This window comes from Oncorhynchus nerka, linkage group LG20 (assembly GCF_034236695.1).
Source record: "Oncorhynchus nerka isolate Pitt River linkage group LG20, Oner_Uvic_2.0, whole genome shotgun sequence".
Classification (NCBI taxonomy): Eukaryota; Metazoa; Chordata; class Actinopteri; order Salmoniformes; family Salmonidae; genus Oncorhynchus; species Oncorhynchus nerka.
The window spans coordinates 79,796,147-79,823,167 of record NC_088415.1 but is presented as its reverse complement, the minus strand read 5'-3'; the positions used below and the strand labels follow the sequence as shown (position 1 = coordinate 79,823,167).

General features: G+C 45.1%; 1 long non-coding RNA gene across 1 annotated transcript; it reads left to right on the top strand.

Annotated features, from left to right (window-relative positions):
* The first annotated feature begins 379 nt into the window (after positions 1-379).
* Positions 380-5,201, top strand: LOC135563043 (uncharacterized). Its single transcript, XR_010460242.1, has 2 exons — positions 380-489; positions 1,420-5,201. It is a non-coding gene; the product is annotated as an uncharacterized LOC135563043 (long non-coding RNA).
* Positions 5,202-27,021: the final 21,820 nt, after the last annotated feature.

Genomic DNA, 27,021 nt, shown 5'->3' with positions numbered 1-27,021 from the left:
GGGTAGTGCAAACTGCACAGCCATGTAAGTTAACACAGTTTTTGACAGTTGTAGTGGCTAGTGTTGTTTGGTTTGTTTGGTTTTGCTTAGTGATTATGCTAATTAATCATTTTGGACATCAATGCAGGTAACCCAGGCCAGGTTATGAAAATAAACATAAATTCCGATGCTGTGAGATATATGACAATGCTGATTTGAGTGCTGTAGCCCTTGTTGATTTTTTTCCCCCTTTATTTGTTTTGAAGTTGCACCACCATATAAAAATATTTTGGTACGTAAGTTCTTCATTCCATTGCTTACTTGGACACAATGACCCTCTCTTTTTTCTAATAAGCATCTTTACCATTCCACTATTGTCCCTCTCTATCTCCCAGAGCCTGCTCAGCTTTGGCCCCTACCTCCTGGAGAAGACAGAGGTCCTGGCTGAGTACAAGAAGAAACGGAAGGATGCCAACAACAACTTTGTGGGCGACACTAGTCCCTGTGGAGGTGAGAGAAGGGCTGCCAGGATTACAAATAACACTCTGTTATGTCTTTATTTTGTTTTCTAAGACAACAGCAGACTGCAATAAATCGGCTCAAGCTCCAAATCCGGCTCGCGTGCTGACAGTTTCAGACTTCTGCTTTAGTGTTTATGATAGTACATCTGTTTCTAATGAAGGGATGTTGTGACCATTCTTTATTTTATTTTTGTGAATTTTACCCCTTTTCCTCCCCAATTTCGTGGTATCCAATTGTTAGTAGCTACTATCTTGTCTCATCGCTACAACTCCCGTACGGGCTCGCGAGAGACGAAGGTTGAAAGTCATGCGTCCTCCGATTTCTTAACACAGCGCGCATCCAACCCGGAAGCCAGCCGCACCAATGTGTCGGAGGAAACACCGCGCACCTGGCAACCTTGGTTAGCGCGCACTGCGCCCGGCCCGCCACAGGAGTCGCTGGTGCGCAATAACTCAGGATACCAGGTACTAACATACTGTACACACACACTCACACTCACACACACAGCCTAGCCTACTGTGAATGTGGTTTTTCTCAAAAGTCAATAGGCATCCTATTGCTTATTTGGTGCTCTGTTTGGGAAATAGACTGTGTTGTTGTTTGTCCCCTCAGCTTGAATGTAGCACTCTTGTATTGTTTATTTAACTATCCTCTAACTTGAGATACACTCAGTAAAACAGTGCAGTAAAACACTGATCCTTCCTGTAAGACTCTAGTTGAGTGATTTTGTTCACCTGTTCTCATGGCAGGATGCTGCTAAACCACTGTGGTCATGTTGCAGACTAATCTTTTTCTGTTCTCTTTTTTCTCTCTCCATCCACCCAGTAGATAGAGAGGATGAGTCCTCTCTCCTATGGAGAGTCGATAATTGCTCTAATGTAATAGCTTTTTTTCTCTCTGCTTCCTCTTCTTTTGCAGGCTATTACGTTTGACCCTGAGACCCATTTCCCAGTAATCACTGACAGCTGTACCGGCTGCACTCTCTGCCTCAGCATCTGCCCCATCATCGACTGCATCAAAATGGTTACCAGGCCAACACTGTACGTGCCTAAGAGGGGGCTGCCTCAAGCTGTTAATCCAGTTTGCTAAAGGCTAGAACAGGGCCATGTTCATTAGGCGCAAAATGGAAGAAAATGTATTGAAACAGGGAGATACTACTTGGGCTAGTCCAATGAGAAATGGTCATTTTCGTTTCCTGTTGCAAAATGTTTTAATACATTTTCTACTGTGTGCTCTAATGAATACGACCCATGCTTTACCTGACCACCGTAGAGCGGAGGGGGGAGAAGAGAAGGAGAGGACCAATGTCTACTTCACACCATTGATTGGCCACATAATTGCAGAGTGAAAAATTACCTTTATTATGAACATTTATAATTATCTAGAAGCAGTAATTACCTTATATTCCCAAGCCAATTATTCTGAAATAATTGTGCCGGGCACCAAATAGTTACAGTGTTATTTCTAAAACAGTGGCTTGCAATGTGGGGTTTAGTTTTTTGTCTGCCCTGCTGGAATTGATAGAGATTGTGTGTTGAAGTTTCCATGGTTCAATTCAAGGTGTATACTGATAATCATATTCATTGATTATCATCTTTTGGACCAGTGGAAATTGCAATGCACTGTTCAAAGACAGATGAATGCAATCATGGTGTACAGGTTATAGTTCTGTTATATTAAGTATGTTAATAATGAACTGGGGGATAATAGGAAAGGTTTTGGTGGAAATTAGGACTCTATTCAATCTGTATCGCTAAAGTATTACAGATTACGCGATAAAAATGTAAAGGTAATTTCTGATTAAGCCGACATGCAGCGCTTACCATGAATGCAGTCTCCGATAACGCGGGAACATTGGTTTTAAATTTCAAATATACTGTCACGCTGAACTTCCACGATACGGATTGAGTAGAGCTCTAATATAGTTTGGGGTGACTTGATTTTGAAATAGATTTTCCTGTGATTTTGTGTATATTCTTTAAGGCGATCATATGCCTTTTAGCTTGATGTATTGATGAGTAGAAAAATAGCACATGAATAATGTTTTGTGCATTATAGGTTGAGACAGGTTTTAATATATATTTTAGGGAAATTGTATTAAATTGTGATTTGTTTTATTTAATAATCATATTTATGACAATCATATAACCTGCAATCTAGGTATATATGTGAGTGACTTCAAGATCAGACACCTACTCAATTATATCTGAACACTTTTAGAGAAAATCCATCAATCTTATGCCCTATTCATAATCAATGAACAGACTGGTTTGAAAAACAAAACATTTTTTGTTGTGTTAATGCAATCTCTACACAATTCCCTTTTTCCCCCAAAAAACGTTTTTCCCCAAAAATTCACAAACAAACACCCAATTCTGTGTATGGGGTAAGCTGTTGAGTTAATTAAAATGCCATCGCTGCCATCTCTGGATAAGGGTAGTCGCTCCATGAAAGGGTATTATTTGAAAATTATTTTACATACTTGTTTGAAATAGTAGACAGCCACTGAAATTGGTTATTTCATATGTTCTTATGTCTTATGTTAACTATTTAAAAGAGAGCAGCATCTCCATAATTCATTTTTTAAGCCAATTTAAGACATTTCACCAAGGGGCCGATTCCGACCCGAGTTAAACGCCCGTAAATGCAAAGGAATTCCCTTTTCATGCACTTTTCTCTCTACGTGTATTCTGACCTTGAACTTAAGCATGGGAATAGCTGTTCCATTACGCAGAATTTAAATTGTATGGCCTTTCAACTTACAGCAATGGGCACTTTCGAATGTCTTAATTATATGCTACCCCAGCTTTCTCTGTTTCCTATTTCTATCGTGTTAAATATTAGTCACTATCAGTATCGACTGTCAGTAGCATAATAACCACACATATTCAACTGTCAATTTACTGTTAGTTCCATTCAGTTGGTATAGCCTACGTTATCATTCCATTTAATTACATTGCTTTGTTTACTTTCATTGGCTTCCTCTGTAAACAACGTCACAGCCATGTGGTTGTTGCTGAGGATCATTAGTAACAGTTGATTAAAAAAAAATTGTAAAAAGACGTGCAGACTTATTAAATCGTTATGAAGCGGAGGGCAGAGCAAGCCATAGCAGTTTGAACCAGACGCACACAGTTCCATGGTTAGTGTAGGGAATAGACAAGGCTACTATTGTAAACTATTATAATTCTATATATACACCATAATCTTCCAACAGTAACATGGATTAAATAGCTGAATGTGGCAATTTTCAGAATGAATCAAGCCACTGTTTTCTTTCTTTTGTGCTTAAAGGCTCTCCAAACCAGTTTTTTATGATTCATAAACACTTTTCTAACCCTAAATAATCTACAAGATCAAAGCATTTTTTTATCTACCAATTGGGGCTGAAATGGAGATGAATATGCATATATTTAGAAGGCTTTCTTTCATTGATCCCTAATATTCTGAACCTGTTCTCTCTATTTATTCTAGTGAGTCTGTTGACAAAATTCGAACTAAAAGGTACAACGTATTTTAAAGGGATGGTTTAAGATAAATACTATAAACCCTATTGAATGAACATCCAGGAGAAAATCTGTTGGCCAGGAAGTGGCATTTATTCAGCGTGTGCAAGGTAACCACACCTCCAAAAGGGTTCTTCAGCTGTCCTCATAGAAGAACCCTTTTTGGTTCCAGGTAGAAATATTTTGCATCCATGTAGAACCCTCTGTGGAAAGGGTTCTATATGGAACCAAAAACAGTTCTACTTGGATCCAAAAGGGTTTCAGCTGGAACGAACAAAGGTTCTTCAAAGGGTTCTCCTATGGGGACAGCCGGAGAACCCATTTTAGGTTCTAGATGGCACCTTTCGTTCTAACAGTGTATACATTCCACCTCCTATCCACTAATGCTCCAGAAAAACTTTATACATCTCCATTACTTGTATTTCTTTAATGAACTGGTATTTGAGAAATCAGCCTTAAGTTCAAACCCAGACCCAAAGCCCTGTTCTCTGTTCCTGCAGTGAGGCTCAATCCTGTCTCCATCTTGTAGGATCCGACAGCTATTCACATTCCCAACCCAGACATACATCCTCTCTCCCTCCCTCTTTCATGCAGCATCCCAGACAACTTCCCCTTTCCTCCATGATTGTAATTAGGAGATGATATGTGAAACTGCCACATCCATTTGCGATATTACAACAACAAAGACTTTACTTCAAACAACAAACAGTTTTTTTTCCTCTCTGACATCATTGCACGTGCAGTAGAACAGCAGAGTATGTACTTTCACTTTATTTCACCAAGTTGCTGGATGCTCATTTCCTCAAAACAAGATCTCAGCTTTAATCATTCACAAATGCTCATAGACAATGCCCTTCTTACGCTGTCAGTCCTTATGTCACAGACAAATAATATTGACCTATCCACTGGGATGGTGACCTATGTTTGACACCAGCAAGTCGGTGCTGTTTAAGCTACTATGGAGACAGAAGTCAGGTGATCATACCACAATGCAATTCAATGACCAGAGAACCCTTCCTAGTATGAAATCAAAAAAACAGTGTAGTTTTCACGTGCTACCTGTAGGTCAATACCATAACTGACCAGTCACCCTTCACCTCATCACAGCACGTCATACAGTTCAGATTGTTTCAAACTATCAATAAAGTTCAGATTGTTTCAAACTATCAATAAAGTTCAGATTGTTTCAAACTATCTCTGCTGCGATCAGTGTCCTCTCTTTGCCCAGCAATGTTGAGAAGGATTTAATCTCAGTGAAAAATAATTAACTCCCCTTAGAGAGAATGTGTCGCTAGGTTATTAGGTCCACAAATGAGCTTCTAAATGTGAAAAGAAAAGTTTGCAGAGAGAATAGAGGTAGGAAATAAAGACCCCCTGGGTAGTGTGTGTAGGAGGTTGTAACTTCTAAGCCAAAACTAATGATGCAGGACTGCGTGGGTGCCATGGAGATTGAGGTTCAAGCACTCTTAATTCAATGTTAGTTAACTTATAATCATTTTTCACTTGTATGTGTTGTGGAAAACTTTACAACACCCATTAACACCTATTGGTGTGTCACAAATGTGAGAATGAGAATAAATATTTTGTCCTTACCAGATAGATTCTATCCATACAGGTTCTAGCAGAAATCCACCTTTAATTACATATGTATTCAAAACATTGTATTGAACATATTGGGCTCTTAGGACCTAGTTTCAAGCAAAACTCCTTGACATTTTATTGCTCAGTGAAATAGCATGTGGTTTCAGAGAAAATTGCTCACCGTCAAATTGGTACAGTTGGGTCCCTCAGTAGAATTCCACTTGCACACTGAAATGCGACCATGAAAATGTGCCTCTTTACGTTAACATTGAGTAATTCTGCAGACACTGATTCAAAAGATAACTGAGGTAAGCTCAGAAATAGCATACACAAACAAACATTCAAATATGCATGTCACAACATTTCACAGATTACTGGGACCAGAAGTATCTTCTGCAGGTCTGGGGTGGCCGACGGCTCCTGGAGAGCTCCACTGTGTGTGTAGGCTCAGATCTGTACTTAGTGGTGGGCTGGAACAACAGCCTCCACACACCCTTCTGGACCAGAGTCTTCAGGAAGCATCCGCCATGTTGCTTTCAGCAATGAGCTCTGACAGTACTTCCTCCCTCATAGAGACACAGCCTCTTCTTGCCATTAATTAGTCCGATGTCCTAATTGTCCCAATCACAAGTCATTAACGACATGAAGCTAAGTGTCGCTATAATAGCAGCCGTAGCTCTATGGTAGCAGTGGCTCTGTGGGCCATGAGAAGCCATGAGAATCGGTCTGGAGGTTTTACTGAGGACACTGTAGGTGAGGATGTGGTTTTGACAAGGGCTGACTTTAAAATAGTAATTAAAGCTGTCCCTATTTTACCTTTAGCTTCAGTTCAGTTCTTTCTCGTAATATAAAATGGGTACAGTAATTGTGTAATACATAATGTATTTGATGTACTTGCATTGAGGTTTGACAGTGTGACATGCGTACTTCCTTATCAAAACGTTCCCTAATTCCCAGTAATCACCCGTTGGAAATTGGACGCTGCTAGTGTAAACTCCTGTTAGAAACCATATTGTGTGGATAATAATCCCCAACATGTCCTCTTTCCTCCCTTGTCAGTCTCCTCATTTGGGAGTTGCAGTCTGACAATCACCATGACAGTGAATTAGCATACTGGCGCAGTGTCAAATTGGAGCCGCCAGTGAGCCATGTATGGGATCTTGACCTTCGACCTCAGGTAATTGGTACTGCCAGGAAGCTCAGAGAGAGGCGTTCATGCTCCTCCACGGCGGCATGTAGAGAATTTGAAGTACAACAGGAGAGAGCCATCGTGACTGATCATTTAGTGTAAATGCTTGATGGCTTCGACCCAACTGAACAGCACTAACATTGACTGTTTGTCATGCCCTGATCTGTTTCACCTGTCTTTGTGATTGTCTCCACCCCCCTCCAGGTGTTGCCCATCTTCCCATTATCCCCTGTGTATTTATACCTGTGCTTTCTGTCTGTCTGTTGCCAGTTCGTCTTGTTTGTTCAAGCTTACCAGCGTTTTGTGTCTCAACGCCTGCTTTTTCCAGTTTATCTTTTTCTCGTCCTCCTCGCTTTTGACACTTGCCTGTCCTGTACCTGCCCGCCTGACCCTGAGCCTGCCTGCCGTCCTGTACCTTGACCTCTACTCTGGATTATTGACCCCTTGACCTGTCGTTTGCCTGCGCCTGTTACAATAAACATTGTTTCTTCACACAGTCTGCACTTGGGTCTTACCTGAAACTGGCCATGACTGACCCAGCAAACTTGGACCAGCTCCGCAACGCCATCTCCTCCCAAGAAGCCACCATTGGTTAGCACGAGGAGTTGCTTCGTGGTCAGATGGAAGGGTTCCAGGCCGTGGCCAAACGTCACGACCTAGCCTTAAACGCATTGCGGGAGCATCGTCGGGTATCGTTGGACGGGGCCACAGTGTCTCCCGACCCCTCCTGTCTCAGCCTCCAGTATTTATTTTGCAGTAGTTTGTGTCGGGGGGCTAGGGTCAGTCTGTTATATCTGGAGTATTTCTCCTGTCTTATTCGGTGTCCTGTGTGAATTTAAGTATGCTCGCTCTAATTCTTTCTTTCTCTCTCAGAGGACCTGAGCCCTAGGACCATGCCCCAGGACTACCAGGCCTGATGACTCCTTGCTGTCCCCAGTCCACCTGGCTGTGCTGCTGCTCCAGTTTCAACTGTTCTGCCTATGGCTATGGAACCCTGACCTGTTCACCGGATGTGCTACCTGTCCCAGACCTGCTGTTTTCAACTCTCTAGAGACAGCAGGAGTGGTAGAGATACTCTCAATGATTGGCTATGAAAAGCCAACTTACATTTACTCCTGAGGTGCTGACCTGCTGCACCCTCGACAACCACTGTGATTATTATTATTTGACACTGCTGGTCATCTTTGAACATTTTGGCCATGTTCTGTTATAATCTCCACCTGGCACAGCCAGAAGAGGACTGGCCACCCCTCATAGCCTGGTTTCTTCCTGGGTTCTGGCCTTTCTAGGGAGATTTTCCTAGCCACCATGCTTCCACACCTGCATTGCTTGCTGTTTGGCGTTTAGGCTGGGTTTCTGTACAGCACTTTGAGATATCAGCTGATGTAAGAAGGGCTTTATAAATACATTTGATTTGAATTCCATGGGTTGCCTACTATGCAGCCTACCACGACAGTAACCTCCCAGCCCCTCTGTAACCCGGCTGGTAGCAGCGCCGTCACCCCAGTTTCCAGGGAACCCCGCTTACCTCCCCCGGAGCGCTAGATTCCAGAACCTGCCGTGCCTTTCTCTCCCAGTGCTCCCTCGTTTTCGAGCTGCAGCCTTCTTCACTCCCCTCGGACCGCTCAAAGATACCGTACATTATTAGGCTGATGTCCGGGAGGGCACTCACCTGGGCCATGGCGGTGAGGGAGCAACACTCCACCGTCTGCCTCAGTCTGGAGGTATTCTTGGCGGAGGTGAGAGAGGTTTTTGAGGCTCCGGTGTCCGAAAGAGGCTGCCCGGAAATTGCTTCGGCAGGACACCCTCAGTGTGGCAGATTATGCGGTGGCGTTCCGCACGCTAGCAGCGGAGGGTACATGGAACCCGGAAGCACTGTTCGACACGTTCCTGTACGGATTATCGGAGGAGGTAAAGGATGAGCTGGAGCCCGAGAACTACAGACTGATCTCGACTCACTCATCACTTTAACCATCCGGATCAATGGTCAGCTACTGGAACGTAGGAGGGAGAAGAGGTCTGATTGCAGCCCCAATAGCTCATTCAGGGATCCCACCTGGCATCTGATGAACTCCGGAAGTCCCCAGCGTCTACGCCCCCGAGAGGATCCGAGCTTACCCGAGTCCTTCCAAGAGCCTCCGGAGACTGCCTATTCACCTCTTCCTGAGCCGATGCAGCTCGTCAGGGCTAGGCTGTCTCCAGCCGAACGAGTACGCAGAGACTGTATTGCGGTATTGCCGGTCATTTTGTGTCTACCTGTCACTTCAAGAGACATAGCTCCTTCGTTGGAGTGAGTACACTGGTGGGTCTTAAAGTTAATCTTTCTTCTCCCCTTACTCGCCACCCTGCTGTGGGGTGACCAAGTCTCTCCAGGTACTCATCTACTCAGGGGCAGATGTGAGTCTCATGGACGTGACCCTGGCATCCGAGCTGGGCTTCCCCACTCAACCCCTTTCCATTCCCATGGGTGTTAGAGCACTGGGTGGGAGCTCTATAGGCCGGGTCACCCACCAGACCACCCCCGTCAACCTACAAGTGTCGGAACCACAGTGAGACGATCCAATTCCTGCTGGTTGAGTCTCCACAGGTTCCCGTGATATTGGGATTCTCTTGGCTCCAGCAATACAATCCCTCCATTGACTGGGCTACTGGTGCCACACTCATTGCATGAAGTCAGCTCTGCCTGCCCCAATACGTCTTCCTGGGGGCCTGTAAATTGCCCCGGACCGCTCCGCAGAGTATCAGGACCTCCAGGAGGGGTTCAGTAAGGCCTGGGCAGCTTCACTTCCGCAGCACCGACCGGTATTTAAGAAGGTCGAACCTGAGGCGCTGGCATGCTGCTCCACCCCCAGAAGCCAAGGCTTTCCCTCCCGCTCCAAGATCATTAGCCCCTCTGCTGTTCCTTCTCTGTTGCCCCGTACCCTCTATATTTTTCCTATCTTTTCTGTGTCTAGAGTCAAAGTCTGTCTGCCCATTGTCTTCTGTTTCTAGGCCCATCCCTCCCCCCATGTCATCGATGGCCAGCCAGCATACAAGGTGAGACGCCTCCTGAGGGTTCGACCACGGGGCAGGGGTTTCCAGTACCTGGTTGACTGGGAGGGTTATGGCCCAGAGGATAGGTGCTGGGTTCTCACTAAAGACATCCTTGCCTCGACCCTCATCACTGACTTTCACCGCCGGCACCCCAGTCAACCAGGTATCCGCCCAGGCGTCCCTAGGGGAAGGGGGTGTACTGCCACCCCCTGATATTTCAACTGTCTTTGTGATTGTCCCCACCCCCCTCCAGGTGTCGCCCATTATCCCCTGTGTATTTATACCTGTGTTTTCTGTCTGTTACCAGTTTGTCTTGTTTGTTCAAGCCTACCAGCGTTTTGTCTCAGCTCCTGCTTTTTCCAGTTTTTCTTGTCCTCCTAGTTTTTGACCCTTGCCTGTCCATGTACCCGCCTGCCTGACCACTCTGCATGCCTGACGCCCTGTACCTTTGCTCCACCTCAGGATTACCGACCTCTGCCTGACCTGAGCCTGCCTGCCGTCCTGTACCTTGGCCTCTACTCTGGATTATCGAGCCCTGCCTGCCTTGACCTGTCGTTTGCCTGCCCCTGTTACAGTAAACATTATTATTTCACAATGTGCACTTGGGTCTTACCTGAAACGTGATACTGTTAGGCATAGCATACCTTTAATAACAGTGACCATTTGTATTGTTTTCCCACAGTACACCTGAATATTCATTGGTGTGCGAGTTAAAAGTATCCTATAATACCGTCTGATCCACCTCTTACTCATGCTTTGTGCTTCCTCTCAAGGGAAGTTAGGACTCAATTCAATCCGTATTACTGTAGCGTTACAGATTGCGCACTAGAAATGTAAGGGTAATTACTGATTGAGCCAACATATGCAGTGTTTACAGTGAATGCTGTCTCTACACATGGAAAATGGTGCCGACAGAGTGGGCTGCCATGCTTCTAGCGCTTAGGAAACTGATAAGAGAATTATGTTCTCCAGGTACATCACCCAATTTAATTATATTTACTCTCAGTCTGCAAACCAGAATTTGTAAGATCCTGGTCGAATGAAACAGACGGAGGCCCAGCTAAATAGTCAAAAAGGTTTATTCACGGGAACGTTCTAAAGTCAAGAATACAAAACCATTCATTTTATACTGACTTCTCACGCCCACACATTCACACAGCCATACGCACACACACAGACGCACATACACAAACAGACGCACATACACACATACCCACATACCCACATCCACACAACAGACGCACACACATGTCCTGCTACGCACACACTGTCTATCTCACTACCCAGCCGACAGAGATAGTGACCTTGTCCTTGAGACGTACTCCCCGTTCTCTCCCAAATCTCTAGTCAGGTCGGCACCAAGCTCAGACAGTCTGTTTAAAATACCATAAAGACAAATTGTTTTACCCTAATTCTGACTAGGACTACACATTTATTGATTATGAATTTATACATTCTAATCAATTCCATACAATTATGTGTTTCAGGGCGGAATATTCGAATCATTCAATTAACAGACAATTCTCATCTATCAATCCACCCTAAATGACTAAATAATACACACTGATACATCAATTGTATACAAGAATAATCCAGACCAATACTTTGCTTATCATATCCTGCCATTTGTTACACCATCTATTGCAAGCCCAACGGTTTCTCCCCTCTCTGGGTGGGGAGACCTCCTTCCCTGCTATTAGATTCACAGTGGTCACAATCTACTGCAAGCCCAACGGTTTCTCCCCTCTCTGGGTGGGGAGACCTCCTTCCCTGCTATTAGATTCACAGTGGTCAGAATCTACTGCAAGCCTAACGGTTTCTCCCCTCTCTGGGTGGGAGACCTCCTTCCCTGCTATTAGATTCACAGTGGTCACAATCTACTGCAAGCCCAACGGTTTCTCCCCTCTCTGGGTGGGGAGACCTCCTTCCCTGCTATTAGATTCACAGTGGTCACAATCTACTGCAAGCCCAACGGTTTCTCCCCTCTCTGGGTGGGGAGACCTCCTTCCCTGCTATTAGATTCACAGTGGTCAGAATCTACTGCAAGCCTAACGGTTTCTCCCCTCTCTGGGTGGGGAGACCTCCTTCCCTGCTATCAGATTCACAGTGGTCACAATCTACTGCAAGCCTAACGGTTTCTCCCCTCTCTGGGTGGGGAGACCTCCTTCCCTGCTATCAGATTCACAGTGGTCACAATCTACTGCAGTCCCAACGGTTTCTCCCCTCTCTGGGTGGGGAGACCTCCTTCCCTGCTATTAGATTCACAGTGGTCACAATCTACTGCAAGCCCAACGGTTTCTCCCCTCTCTGGGTGGGGAGACCTCCTTCCCTGCTATTAGATTCACAGTGGTCAGAATCGACTGCAAGCCTAACGGTTTCTCCCCTCTCTGGGTGGGGAGACCTCCTTCCCTGCTATTAGATTCACAGTGGTCAGAATCTACTGCAAGCCTAACGGTTTCTCCCCTCTCTGGGTGGGGAGACCTCCTTCCCTGCTATTAGATTCACAGTGGTCACCATCTACTGCAAGCCCAACGGTTTCTCCCCTCTCTGGGTGGGGAGACCTCCTTCCCTGCTATTAGATTCACAGTGGTCACAATCTACTGCAAGCCTAACGGTTTCTCCCCTCTCTGGGTGGGGAGACCTCCTTCCCTGCTATTAGATTCACAGTGGTCACAATCTACTGCAAGCCCAACGGTTTCTCCCCTCTCTGGGTGGGAGACCTCCTTCCCTGCTATCAGATTCACAGTGGTCAGAATCTACTGCAAGCCCAACGGTTTCTCCCCTCTCTGGGTGGGAGACCTCCTTCCCTGCTATCAGATTCACAGTGGTCAGAATCTACTGCAAGCCTAACGGTTTCTCCCATATCTGGGTGGGGAGACCTCCTTCCCTGCTATCAGATTCACAGTGGTCAGAAGTTCTCTGCCACAGTTCCTTGTCTGCTATGATCCAAACACATTTCCATATGTTTTACAGTGACAGGGTGGAATCCTTTTAATTATTGCCTAAACATTAAGGGATTTTTTTTATCAATAATGACTAATTATGTATACATTTCAATCAGAACTGAATAATCAGAATACTATTATGTTACTATATAGATATATGAATTTTCTTTTAATCCTAGTACTGAATATAATGTGTGTAAATATAATCAAGAATTAGAACAATGACTGTCTGTTCCTTGGTAGAAATAAATGAACTTATCGTCAGACTGGCTAGAATGCTTATCTACACAAGGAGACCTTTGCTCGGTCATAAATTATATTGAATTGGTGGGAACGATGTGGGAAGGCTTGAGATACTGCCTTTGTACCAGGGTGGGAGAAGAGACGGGGCAGTTCGAAAACTAATGACGTCATTTTCAGTTTATAACCTGTGGTAAACTGTATCGTGTTCAGTACTCTCGAGAATAAACGCTACTGATTGATTTTGAGACTGGTCTCTGTCCATTTTATGCAAATAAGGGTCTTACAAATTCTTAAGAGTGGACAGAGTGTTTAATTGAATTGGTTTAATAAAACAAAAAGGAATTTAATTCCTGTAACAATTCTTTGCCCGCTTTAAGGAAAACACAGTGCCACCAAAGCGGCACGCTACCAAGGACTGCGGGCTCTCCTTCTCCGTGGATGTTGTAAGACATTTAAGCGTGTTAACCATCGCAAGGCTGCCGGCCCAGGCGGCATCCCTAGCCGCGCCCTCAAAGCATGTGCAAACCAGCTAGCTAGAGTGTTTACGGACATATTCAATCCATCTCTATCCCAGTCTACTGTCCCCACATGCTTCAAGATGTCCGCCATTGTTGCTGTACCCAAAAAAGCAAAGGTAACTGAACTAAATAACTTATTCCCCATAGCACTCACTTCTGTCATCACGAAGTGCTTTGAGAGACTAGTCAAGGATCATATCACCTCTACCTTACCTGACACCCTAGACCCATTTCAATCATCTTACCGCCCCAATAGATCCACAGACGATGCAATCGCCACCACACTGCACACTACCCTATCCAATACCGACAAGAGGAATACCTACAATTGAAGTCGGATGTTTACATACACTTAGATTGGTCATTAAAACTCGTTTTTCAACCACTCCACAAATTTCTTTAAAAAATATATATATAGACATCTACTTTGTGCATGACACAAGTCATTTTTCCAACAATTGTTTGAAGACAGATTATTTCAATTAAAATGCACTGTATCACAATTCCAGTGGGTCAGAAGTTTACATACACTAAGTTGACTGTGCCTTTAAACAGCTTGGAAAATTCCAGAAAATTATGTCATGTTTTAGAATCTTCTGATAGGCTAATTGACATAATTTGAGTCAATTGGAGATGTACAGTGGGGCAAAAAAGTATTTAGTCAGCCACCAATTGTGCAAGTTCTCCCACTTAAAAATACTTATTTTCCACCATAATTTGTAAATAAATTCATAAAAAATCCTACAATGTGATTTCTGGATTTTTTTTCTCATTTTGTCTGTCATAGTTGAAGTGTACCTATGATGAAAATTACAGGCCTCTCTCATCTTTTTAAGTGGGAGAACATGCACAATTGGTGGCTGACTAAATACTTTTTTGCCCCACTGTACCTGTCAAGGCCTACCTTCCAACTCACTGCCTCTTTGCTTGACATCATGGGGAAATCAAAAGAAATCAGCCAAGACCTCCACAAGTCTGGTTAATCCTTAGAAGCAATTTCCAAACGCCTGAAGGTACCATCTGTTCATCTGTACAAACAATAGTATGTAAGTATAAACATCATGGGACCACGCAGCCATCATACCGCTCAGGAAGGAGAAGCGTTCTGTCTCCTAGAGATGAACGTACTTTGGTGCAAAAAAAGTGCAACTCAATCCCAGAACAACAGCAAAGGACCTTATGAAGATGTTGGGAGGAAACAGGTACAAAAGTATCTATATCCACAGTAAAATGAGTCCTATATCGACATAACCTGAAAGGCCGCTCAGCAAGGAAGAGGGCACTGCTCCAAAACGGCCATAAAAAAGCCAGACTATGGTTTGCAACTGCACATGGGGACAAAGATCGTACTTTTTGGAAAAATGTCCTCTGGTCTGATGAAACAAAAATATGCAAGCCGAAGAACACCATCCCAACCATGAAGCACGGGGGTGGCAGCATCATGTTGTGGGGGTGCTTTGCTGCAGGAGGGACTAGTGCACTTCACAAAATATATGGCATCATGAGGCGGGGAAATGATGTGGATATATTGAAGCAACATCTCAAGACATCCGTCAGGAAGTTAAAGCTTGGCCGAAAATGGGTCTTCCAAATGAACAATGACTCCAGGCATACTTCCAAAGTTGTGGCAAAATGGCTTAAAGACAACAAAGTCAAGGTATTGGAGTTGCCATCACAAAGCCCTGACCTCAATCCCATAGAAAATGTGTGGGCAGAACTGAAAAAGCGTGTGCGAGCGAGGAGGCCTACAAACCCGACTCAGTTACACCCGCTCTGTCTGGAGGAATGGGACATAATTCCCCCAACTTACTTTGGGAAGCTTGTGGAAGGCTACCCAAAACGTTTTACCCAAGTTAAACAATTTAAAGGCAATGCTACCAAATACTAATTCAGTGTATGTAAACTTCTGACCCACTGGGAATGTGATGAAAGAAAGAAAAGCTGAAATAAATAATTCTCTCTACTATTATTCTGACATTTCACATTCTTAAAATAAAGTGGTGATCCTAACTGACCTAAAACAGGGATTTTGTACTAGGATTAAATGTCAGGAATTGTTAAAAACGGAGTTTAAATGTATTTGGCTAAGGTGTATGTAAACTTCCGACTTCAACTATATGTAAGAATGCTGTTCATTGACTATAGCTCAGCATTCAACACCATAGTACCCTCTAAGTTCATCATTAAGCTTGAGGCCTTGGGTCTGAACCCCGCCCTGTGCAACTGGTTCCTGGACTTCCTGACGGGCTGCCCCCAGGTGATGAAGCTATGAAAAAACACCTCCACTTCGCAGATACTCAACACTGGGGCCCCACAAGGATGCGTGCTCAGCCCCCTCCTGTACCTTCTGTTCACCCATGACTGTGTGGCCGCGCACGCCTCCAACTCAATCATCAAGTTTGCAGACGACATAACAGAAGTAGGCTTGATTACCAACAATGACGAGAGCTTACAGGGAGGAGGTGAGGGCCCTGGGAGAGTGGTGCCAGGAAAACAACCTCTCACCCAACATCAACAAAAGATAGGAGCTGAATGTGGACTTCAGGAAATAGCAGAGGGAACACAGCCCTATCCACATCGATGGGACAGCATCAGAGAAGGTGGAAAGCTTCACGTTCCTCTGTGTACACATCACTGAGAAACTTAAATGGTCCACCCACACAGACAGTGTTTTGAAAAGATCATCAAGGACAACAACCACCCGTGCCACTGCCTGTTCAGCCCGCTATCATCCAGAAGGTGAAGTCAGTACAGGTGCATCAAAGCTGGGACCGAGAGACTGAAAAACAGCTTCAATCTCAAGGCCATCAGACTAGAGGTCGACCGATTATGATGTTTCACCGCCGATACCGATACCGATTATTGCAAGACCAAAAAAAAAAGCCGATACCGATTAATCGGACAATTTTTTATTTTAATTTGTGATAATGACAATTACAACAATACTGAATGAACACTTATTTTAACTTAATATAATACATCAATAAAATCTATTTAGCCTCAAATAAATAATGAAACATGTTCAATTTGGTTTAAATTATGCAAAAACGAAGTGTTGGAGAAGAAAGTAAAAGTGCAATATGTGCCATGTAAGGAAGCTAACGTTTCAGTTCCTTGCTCAGAACATGAGAACATATGAAAGCTGGTGGTTCCTTTTAGCATGAGTCTTCAATATTCCCAGGTAAGAAGTTTTAGGTTGTAGTTCCGGGTTGGAGCGAGCGGTCGGTCGCATCCGCACTTCGGTCCGCAGGTAGTATTACATTTCATTACATTTCATTATAGTACAACGGTTTGATTTGTCTAATCTTAGCAATTTCTTCTTAGCTAGCTACATAGCCGTCTTTGTATCAAAGATAATTGCGTAATTATCGTATTTCGTCGTCCTAACGTAGTCTACACTGCTATCTGCCCAGCAGCTAGCCAGCTAGCAAACGTCCACCGTCTACCGAATAGCAGCACTGTAGAAACTATTACACTCAACTGAACGACTTGATTAGTGTAGTGTTAGCTAGCTACATAGTTGTCTTTGCTGTCTTCGTATCCAAGATAATTGTGTAGTTTAGAGTGTGTAGTTTTAGAGTGATTATCTTAATTTACCGAGGTTAGCTAGCCAGCTATTTGTCGTCCTTAACGTAGGAGACACTGCTAGCTAGCCAACAGCTAGCCAACGTCTACCGAATAGAACTTCCGCACTCAACAACCCGGTCGCATTCCGCTTCGCTCCACAGGTAGTATCACATTTTCATTTCATTTCATTACAGTACAACGGTTTGATTTGTTTGATCGTAGCTAGCTACATAGCTAGCTACATAGCCGTCTTTGTATCAAAGATAATTGTGTAGTCTAGAGCGATTTTCTAGGTTAGCTAGCCAGCTATTGTCGTTCTTTTAACGCAACGTAACGTAATCAACACTGCTAGCTAGCCAGCTAGCCCCGAATAGCAGCACTGTAGAAACTATTACACTCAACGGAACGACTTGATTAGTGTAGTGTCAACAACGCAGCCACTGCCAGCTAGCCTACAAAGTCAACAACGCAGCCACTGCCAGCTAGCCTACTCCAGCAGTACTGTATCATTTTAATCATTTTAGTCAATAAGATTCTTGCTACGTAAGCTTAACTTTCTGAACATTCGAGACGTATAGTCCACTTGTCATTCCAATCTCCTTTGCATTAGCGTAGCCTCTTCTGTAGCCTGTCAACTATGTGTCTGCCTATCCCTGTTCTCTCCTCTCTGCACAGACCATACAAACGCTCCACACCGCGTGGCCGCGGCCACCCTAATCTGGTGGTCCCAGCGCGCACGACCCACGTGGAGTTCCAGGTCTCCGGTAGCCTCTGGAACTGCCGATCTGCGGCCAACAAGGCAGAGTTCATCTCAGCCTATGCCTCCCTCCAGTCCCTCGACTTCTTGGCACTGACGGAAACATGGATCACCACAGATAACACTGCTACTCCTACTGCTCTCTCTTCGTCCGCCCACGTGTTCTCGCACACCCCGAGAGCTTCTGGTCAGCGGGGTGGTGGCACCGGGATCCTCATCTCTCCCAAGTGGTCATTCTCTCTTCCTCCCCTTACCCATCTGTCTATCGCCTCCTTTGAATTCCATGCTGTCACAGTTACCAGCCCTTTCAAGCTTAACATCCTTATCATTTATCGCCCTCCAGGTTCCCTCGGAGAGTTCATCAATGAGCTTGATGCCTTGATAAGCTCCTTTCCTGAGGACGGCTCACCTCTCACAGTTCTGGGCGACTTTAACCTCCCCACGTCTACCTTTGACTCATTCCTCTCTGCCTCCTTCTTTCCACTCCTCTCCTCTTTTGACCTCACCCTCTCACCTTCCCCGCCTACTCACAAGGCAGGCAATACGCTCGACCTCATCTTTACTAGATGCTGTTCTTCCACTAACCTCATTGCAACTCCCCTCCAAGTCTCCGACCACTACCTTGTATCCTTTTCCCTCTCGCTCTCATCCAACACTTCCCACACTGCCCCTACTCGGATGGTATCGCGCCGTCCCAACCTTCGCTCTCTCTCCCCCGCTACTCTCTCCTCTTCCATCCTATCATCTCTTCCCCCTGCTCAAACCTTCTCCAACCTATCTCCTGATTCTGCCTCCTCAACCCTCCTCTCCTCCCTTTCTGCATCCTTTGACTCTCTATGTCCCCTATCCTCCAGGCCGGCTCGGTCCTCCCCTCCCGCTCCGTGGCTCGACGACTCATTGCGAGCTCACAGAACAGGGCTCCGGGCAGCCGAGCGGAAATGGAGGAAAACTCGCCTCCCTGCGGACCTGGCATCCTTTCACTCCCTCCTCTCTACATTTTCCTCTTCTGTCTCTGCTGCTAAAGCCACTTTCTACCACTCTAAATTCCAAGCATCTGCCTCTAACCCTAGGAAGCTCTTTGCCACCTTCTCCTCCCTCCTGAATCCTCCTCCCCCTCCCCCTCCTCCCTCTCTGCAGATGACTTCGTCAACCATTTTGAAAAGAAGGTCGACGACATCCGATCCTCGTTTGCTAAGTCAAACGACACCGATGGTTCTGCTCACACTGCCCTACCCTGTGCTCTGACCTCTTTCTCCCCTCTCTCTCCAGATGAAATCTCGCGTCTTGTGACGGCCGGCCGCCCAACAACCTGCCCGCTTGACCCTATCCCCTCCTCTCTTCTCCAGACCATTTCCGGAGACCTTCTCCCTTACCTCACCTCGCTCATCAACTCATCCCTGACCGCTGGCTACGTCCCTTCCGTCTTCAAGAGAGCGAGAGTTGCACCCCTTCTGAAAAAACCTACACTCGATCCCTCCGATGTCAACAACTACAGACCAGTATCCCTTCTTTCTTTTCTCTCCAAAACTCTTGAACGTGCCGTCCTTGGCCAGCTCTCCCGCTATCTCGCTCAGAATGACCTTCTTGATCCAAATCAGTCAGGCTTCAAGACTAGTCATTCAACTGAGACTGCTCTTCTCTGTATCACGGAGGCGCTCCGCACTGCTAAAGCTAACTCTCTCTCCTCTGCTCTTATCCTTCTAGACCTATCGGCTGCCTTCGATACTGTGAACCATCAGATCCTCCTCTCCACCCTCTCCGAGTTGGGCATCTCCGGCGCAGCCCACGCTTGGATTGCGTCCTACCTGACAGGTCGCTCCTACCAGGTGGCGTGGCGAGAATCTGTCTCCTCACCACGTGCTCTCACCACTGGTGTCCCCAGGGCTCTGTTCTAGGCCCTCTCCTATTCTCGCTATACACCAAGTCACTTGGCTCTGTCATAACCTCACATGGTCTCTCCTATCATTGCTATGCAGACGACACACAATTAATCTTCTCCTTTCCCCCTTCTGATGACCAGGTGGCGAATCGCATCTCTGCATGTCTGGCAGACATATCAGTGTGGATGACGGATCACCACCTCAAGCTGAACCTCGGCAAGACGGAGCTGCTCTTCCTCCCGGGGAAGGACTGCCCGTTCCATGATCTCGCCATCACGGTTGACAACTCCATTGTGTCCTCCTCCCAGAGCGCTAAGAACCTTGGCGTGATCCTGGACAACACCCTGTCGTTCTCAACTAACATCAAGGCGGTGGCCCGTTCCTGTAGGTTCATGCTCTACAACATCCGCAGAGTACGACCCTGCCTCACACAGGAAGCGGCGCAGGTCCTAATCCAGGCACTTGTCATCTCCCGTCTGGATTACTGCAACTCGCTGTTGGCTGGGCTCCTGCCTGTGCCATTAAACCCCTACAACTCATCCAGAACGCCGCAGCCCGTCTGGTGTTCAACCTTCCCAAGTTCTCTCACGTCACCCCGCTCCTCCGCTCTCTCCACTGGCTTCCAGTTGAAGCTCGCATCCGCTACAAGACCATGGTGCTTGCCTACGGAGCTGTGAGGGAACGGCACCTCACTACCTCCAGGCTCTGATCAGGCCCTACACCCAAACAAGGGCACTGCGTTCATCCACCTCTGGCCTGCTCGCCTCCCTACCACTGAGGAAGTACAGTTCCCGCTCAGCCCAGTCAAAACTGTTCGCTGCTCTGGCCCCCCAATGGTGGAACAAACTCCCTCACGACGCCAGGACAGCGGAGTCAATCACCACCTTCCGGAGACACCTGAAACCCCACCTCTTTAAGGAATACCTAGGATAGGATAAAGTAATCCTTCTCACCCCCCCTTAAAAGATTTAGATGCACTATTGTAAAGTGGCTGTTCCACTGGATGTCATAAGGTGAATGCACCAATTTGTAAGTCGCTCTGGATAAGAGCGTCTGCTAAATGACTTAAATGTAAATGTAAAATGTAGTTATTATAGGAATTATACGACTATTTCTCTCTATACCATTTGTATTTCATTAACCTTTGACTATTGGATGTTCTTATAGGCACTTTAGTATTGCCAGTGTAACAGTATAGCTTCCGTCCCTTTCCTCGCTCCTCCCTGGGCTCGAACCAGGAACACAGCGACAACAGCCACCCTCGAAGCAGCGTTACCCATGCAGAGCAAGAGGAACAACTACTCCAAGTCTCAGAGCGAGTGACGTTTGAAACGCTATTAGCGCGCACCCCGCTAACTAGCTAGCCATTTCACATCGGTTACACAAGCCTAATCTCGGGAGCTGATAGGCTTGAAGTCATAAACAGAGTAATGCTTGACGCACAATGAAGAGGTGCTGGCAAAACGCACGAAAGTGTTGTTTGAATGAATGCTTACGAGCCTGCTGCTACCTACCATCGCTCAGTCAGACTGCTCTATAACATATCAAATCATAGACTTAGTTATAACATAATAACACACAGAAATACGAGCCTTAGGTCATTAATATGGTCGAATCCGGAAACTATCAGCTCGAAAACAAGACGTTTATTCTTTCAGTGAAATACGGAACCATTCCGTATTTTATCTAAAGAGTGGCATTCATTAGTCTAAATATTCCTGTTACATTGCACAACCTTCAATGTCATGTCATAATTACGGAAAATTCTGGCAAATTAGTGCTAGCTAGCAACTTACCTTGGCTTACTGCATTCGCGTAACAGGCAGTCTCCTCGTGGAGTGCAATGAGAGGCAGGTGGTTAGAGCGTTGGACTAGTTAACTGTAAGGTTGCAAGATTGAATCCCCCGAGCTGACAAGATGAAAATCTGTAGTTCTGCCCCTGAACGAGGCAGTTAACCCACCGTTCCTAGGCCGTCATTGAATGTGTTCTTAACTGACTTGCCTAGTTAAATACAGATTACATTTTTTTAAATGAACATTGGCAAAATCTGTGTCCAAAAACACAGATTTACGATTGTTATGAAAACTTGAAATCGGCCCTAATTAATCGGCCATTCCGATTAATCGGTCGACCTCTACAACATCAGACTGTTAAATACTGTTAAATAGCCATCACTAGCACATTAGAGGCTGCTGCCCTATATACTGTACATAGACTTGGAATCACTGGCCACTTTTATAATGGAACACTATTCACTTTAATAATGTTTACATATTTGGCATTACTCATCTCATATGTATGTACTGTATTCTATCCTATTCTACTGTATCTTAGTCTAGGCCGCTCTGACATTGCTCACCCAAATATTTATATATTCTTAATTCCATTCCTTTAGATTTGTTTGTATTGTTGTGAAATTGTTAAATATTACTGTTAGATATTACTGCACTGCTAGAAGCACAAGCATTTCGCTACACCCGCAATAACATCTGCTAAACACGTGTATGTAACAAATCAAATTTGATTTGCTACTGCTTTTAAATTTCAATCAACGATACGGATTGAATAGAGCCCTTAGACTTTAAATCACGCACCTCTCTGTTTAGTTTTAACTGTATTATAAAAGTTTTACAATCCAATTAGGCAGTTTCATCTTTCCTACCATTAAGCCCAGCAACACTTGATCCCATCCCATCCATCCCAAGCAGAACGTGGATGCTTGTTCACTTAATTAAATTGGTCTGTTGGAGCAAACTACGGCGTCCATAGCAGGGCATCCAATACATCTATAGTAGGGGCATCCAACAACAACTCCTCAATGCCACCTCGTCCGTTTGATTTGGTCCTGGCTCTGGGTCTGTAGCCATGCCAGGGCTTATGCCCACCGGAGAGCTCTGCAGAGCGGGCACGGCAGGCAGTGATGTGTGCCAGGGGATTGGCAAGACCAAATAGGAGGGTATCAGTAGGTCAGCCAAACATGGTGGAGAGGGTTTGGCATGGGTACCCATCATGAAGCAAACCTCCTTTCCTTACACTAATTAATGACCAGTTAAGGATATTGGCAAAACAAGCGCTTTCATCAATGTGGTAATTATTCTGTATTGTCCTGACACATTTCCAGGGGTGAACACAATACTCAACAAGTGCTGTGGCAGTACAGGAAATAGGATTTTCTAAGCATCGACTCCAAAACATGGTATACACAACCAGTCTCAGGCATTGAAGGTTTGCTCTGCTATTTCAAGTGGCAAGACTCTGCTGTGTGGTACACAGGATATGTTTTTCACTTTTAAAAGGCCTGCCTGAAACAGCTGTTAAATAAATGGTGATCCCCTGATAGATATTAATGGAGGTAATTACTTTAACAGAGGAAAAAAGCTCTCAGCTGCACACTGTCAGCAGCACAGGGAGAGAAGAGAGGGAGGGAGGGAGAGAAACCTGGTTGAGAGATGGAGAGACCCCAATCTTTAAGACCAGAGATACATTTGACCCTAACAATTCCTGAGGTGTTTGTGCAAATAGTAACCTGGGGAAGGTTTTCTGTAGTAATAAAAATGTAAGACTTCTAAACTTCCTTAATAAGCACAATGGGTAAAAGCCTAATTGGATTTACAGTACCAGTCAAACGTTTGGATACACCTACTCATTCAAGGGTTTCTTTATTTTTACATTGTAGAATAATAGTGAAGGCATCAAAACTATCTGGTTTGCGCTTAGTGGGACTATCATTTGTTTTTCAACAGGACAACGACCCAACAAACCTTCAGGCTATGTAAGGGCTATTTGACCAAAAAGTAGAGTGATGGAGTGCTGAATCAGATGACCTGGCCTCCACAATTGAGATGGTTTGGGATGAGTTGGACCACAGAGTGAAGGAAAAGCAGCCACAAGTGCTCAGGATAGTGGGAACTGTTGGAAAAGCACTCCAGGTGAAGCTGATTGAGAGAATGCCAAGGATGTGCAAAGCTGTCATCAAGGCATTGGGTGGCTACTTTGAATAATCTAAAATATATTTTGATTTGTTTAACACTTTTTTGGTTACTATATGATTCCATATGTGTTATTTCATAGTTTTGGTGTCTTCACTATTATTTTACAAAGTAGAAAATAGTAAAATATAAAGAAAAACCCTTGAATGTGTAGGTGTGTGCACACTTTTGACTGGTACTGTATACCAAAATATCGCACAACTGTTACACCCTATACACGCTGATAGATAAACATGTCCACCAAAACAGGACCAAAATGTATGCTTGCTTTATTGACTTCCAAAAAGCATTTGATTCTATTGAAAGTTGTGTAGGGGGTAAAACATATTACATAGTTAAATCCATTTTTACTGGTAATACGTGCAGCATCAAAATTGGTAGTAAAATTACCGAATTCTTCAACCAGGAGTGGGGCCCAGGGGCAGGGCCTTCACCAGGGTTGCAATCTCAGCCTTGTGCTCTTCAATTTTATATAAAAGAATTGGCCACTATTCTAGAGAAATCCTCAGCCCCTGGTGTTAGTCTCCACAAATTCAGAAGTTGAATGCCTGTTCTTAGCAAATGACCTGTGCCTGCTGTCACCCACAGCACACTGTCAGACCTGGGCCCTAGCTGGCAGGAAACCCCAAAAATAATGATTTTCCAGAAATCCAGATATCAGGGAATCAGACCAAAGTTCTCAATTGGTACAAAATATACTGCACACACAATTATTTATGTTTAAAAATAAGCTCAACTGGACACCTAAATGAGGCAGTATATGAACTGAGAGAGAAAGTTTTGGAAATATCCCAGGCAGTGATTAGAAACAGTGCCCTGTGTAGGGGTATGTCTTTCAAATTGGCTGTTAAACAGATGTCTTGAATCTCTGTGGTAATTTAAGATCCCATGATATCTAAGAATAGGGGTGTTCACTCGGTGTCCTGGCTAAATTGTCAATCTGGCCCTGGTATCATCATGGCCACCTAATCATCCCCAGCTTCCAATTGGCTCATTCATCCCCCCCTCCTCTCCCCTATAACTATTCCCCAGGTCATTGCTGTAAATGAGAATGTGTTCTCAGTCAACTTACCTGGTAAAATAATGGCAAAAAAAATGGCAGGAGCTGAGCAAAGAAACAAATCCCCTCATCCAGCTGGTCCTGGGAGTTCAAAAACCTGTTGTACTAACACACTGAAGCCTCACCACCAGAACATCTAAATAAATAAACCAAATAACACAGTCAAAAAAACGACATCACCTATTGGGAAACAAACACAAAACAGTGCTATCTGGCCCGGCAGGAACACCACGGCAAACTATTTGACCATGGTTACTGATCAAACCCTTAGAAATGGTTTGCCATAGAAAATGGCAGCCACAGAAAAAGCTTTGGTAGATTCAATTGATTGGACATGATTTGGAAAGGTACACACCTTTCTATATAAGGTCCCACAGTTGACAGTTCATGTCAGAGCAAAAACCAAGCCATGAGGTCAAAGGAATTGTCCATAGAGCTCCAAGACAGGATTGTGTCGAGGCACATATCTGGGGAAGGGTACCAAAACATTTCTGCAGCATTGAAGGTCACCAAGAACACAGTGGCCTCCATTATTCTTAAATGGAAGAAGCTTGGAACAACCACGAGCTGGCCGCCCGGCCAAACTGAGCAATCGGGGGAGAAGGGCCTTGCTCAGGGAGGTGAGCAAGACGCCAATGGTCACTCTGACGGAGCTCCCGAGATCCTCTGTTGAGATGGGAGAACCTTCACAAGCACAACAATCTCTGCAACACTCAAGCAATCAGTCCTTTATGTTAGAGTGGACAGACGGAAGTCACTCCTCAGTAAAAGGCACATGACAGCCCGCTTGGAGTTTGTCAAAAGGCACCTAAAGAACTTTCAGACCATGAGAAACAAGATGTTATGGTCTGATTAAACCAAGATTGAACTCTTTGGCCTGAATGCCAAGCGTCACATCTGGTGGAAACCTGGCACCATCCCAAAAGTGAAGAATGGTGGTGGCAGCATCATGCTGTGGGGATGTTTTTTAGCGGTAGAGACTGGGAAACCAAGATGGCGTAGCAGTCAGACGTCTTGTCGTGTCGTGTCCCTTGTATATATCGTTTTTTTAACATATTTTTCTTCGCATATCTTTTAAAACATTTTGCTAAACCTCAACTTCTAAATACTCTCCTGCAACCCGCCTCACCCAATGTAGCGCGGATCTGCTTTTTTTTCTAAAGTATTTATATTTACTTCGGATCCGGAACCCCTCAACTGAAGCTAGCCAGCTAACTACCAGCTATCAGTCAGCAAACCATTGCTAGCGGTCTTCAGCTAACCGGTCATCAGCTAACCTTTAGCTCGGAAAGCTCTCGCCAGTTCGAACAACGCGACTCTAACCAGAGCATAACGGACCTATTATTTTTTTATCCCCGGATTCCCACCGGATTCCCACCGCAAACAGAACATTTTCAGCTGGATCTTCACAACTAGCGAACTAGCTAACCGCAACCCCGGATGATTACTCCTGGCTAGTGTTTCCACCCACATAGCTTGAAGCTAGCCCGGCCAGAGCTCCTGTGCTACCACCGAAGCATACTCCTGGGCTACAATATCCGGACCCACGACCGGTCTATCGATGTCACCGCATGAAGAGGCATAAACAGACTCACCCCATCGTGATGTCCCCCAAAGGCTAACTTTCTAGCCCTTGCTATCTCCTTGTTTGCTAATTCGGCCTGCTAACTGCTAGCTTGTTTAGCCCCGGTCCGCTAACTGCTACCTTGTTTAGCCCCAGCCTACTAACTGTTAGCTTGTTAGCACAGGCCTGCTAACCGTCTGAATCGCCGCGTCCCAACCACTCACTGGACCCATATTTACTTTCAATCTCTTTTCGATTTTTAATTCGTTTATACCTTCCGGTAACCTGCCTCACCGAATGTGATACGGAATCGCTATTATTTTAAATTTTTAGAACACACTCAAGAACCTCAAGAAGCTAACCAGCTAACTAGCTACAAGCTATTTAGTCATTGTTAGCCACTGCTAGCGGCTTTTACCTTCTGCACAGCCAGCCAGTTTTTTTAACCTGGATAATACTCGCCAGTCTAGCCTCCCTGCCCCATCCACCGCTGCCCCCTGGACACTGATCACTTGGCTACATACATAGCTGATGCATGCTGGACTGTCCATTAATCACGGTACTCCATTCTGCTTGTTTATGTTTATCTGTCGGCCCCAGCCGCACTCAGGCTCTGTGTGTAGTTAATCCGACCCTCCCTGCCTAGTCAACGCCATTTTACCTGCTGTTGTTGTGCTAGCTGATTAG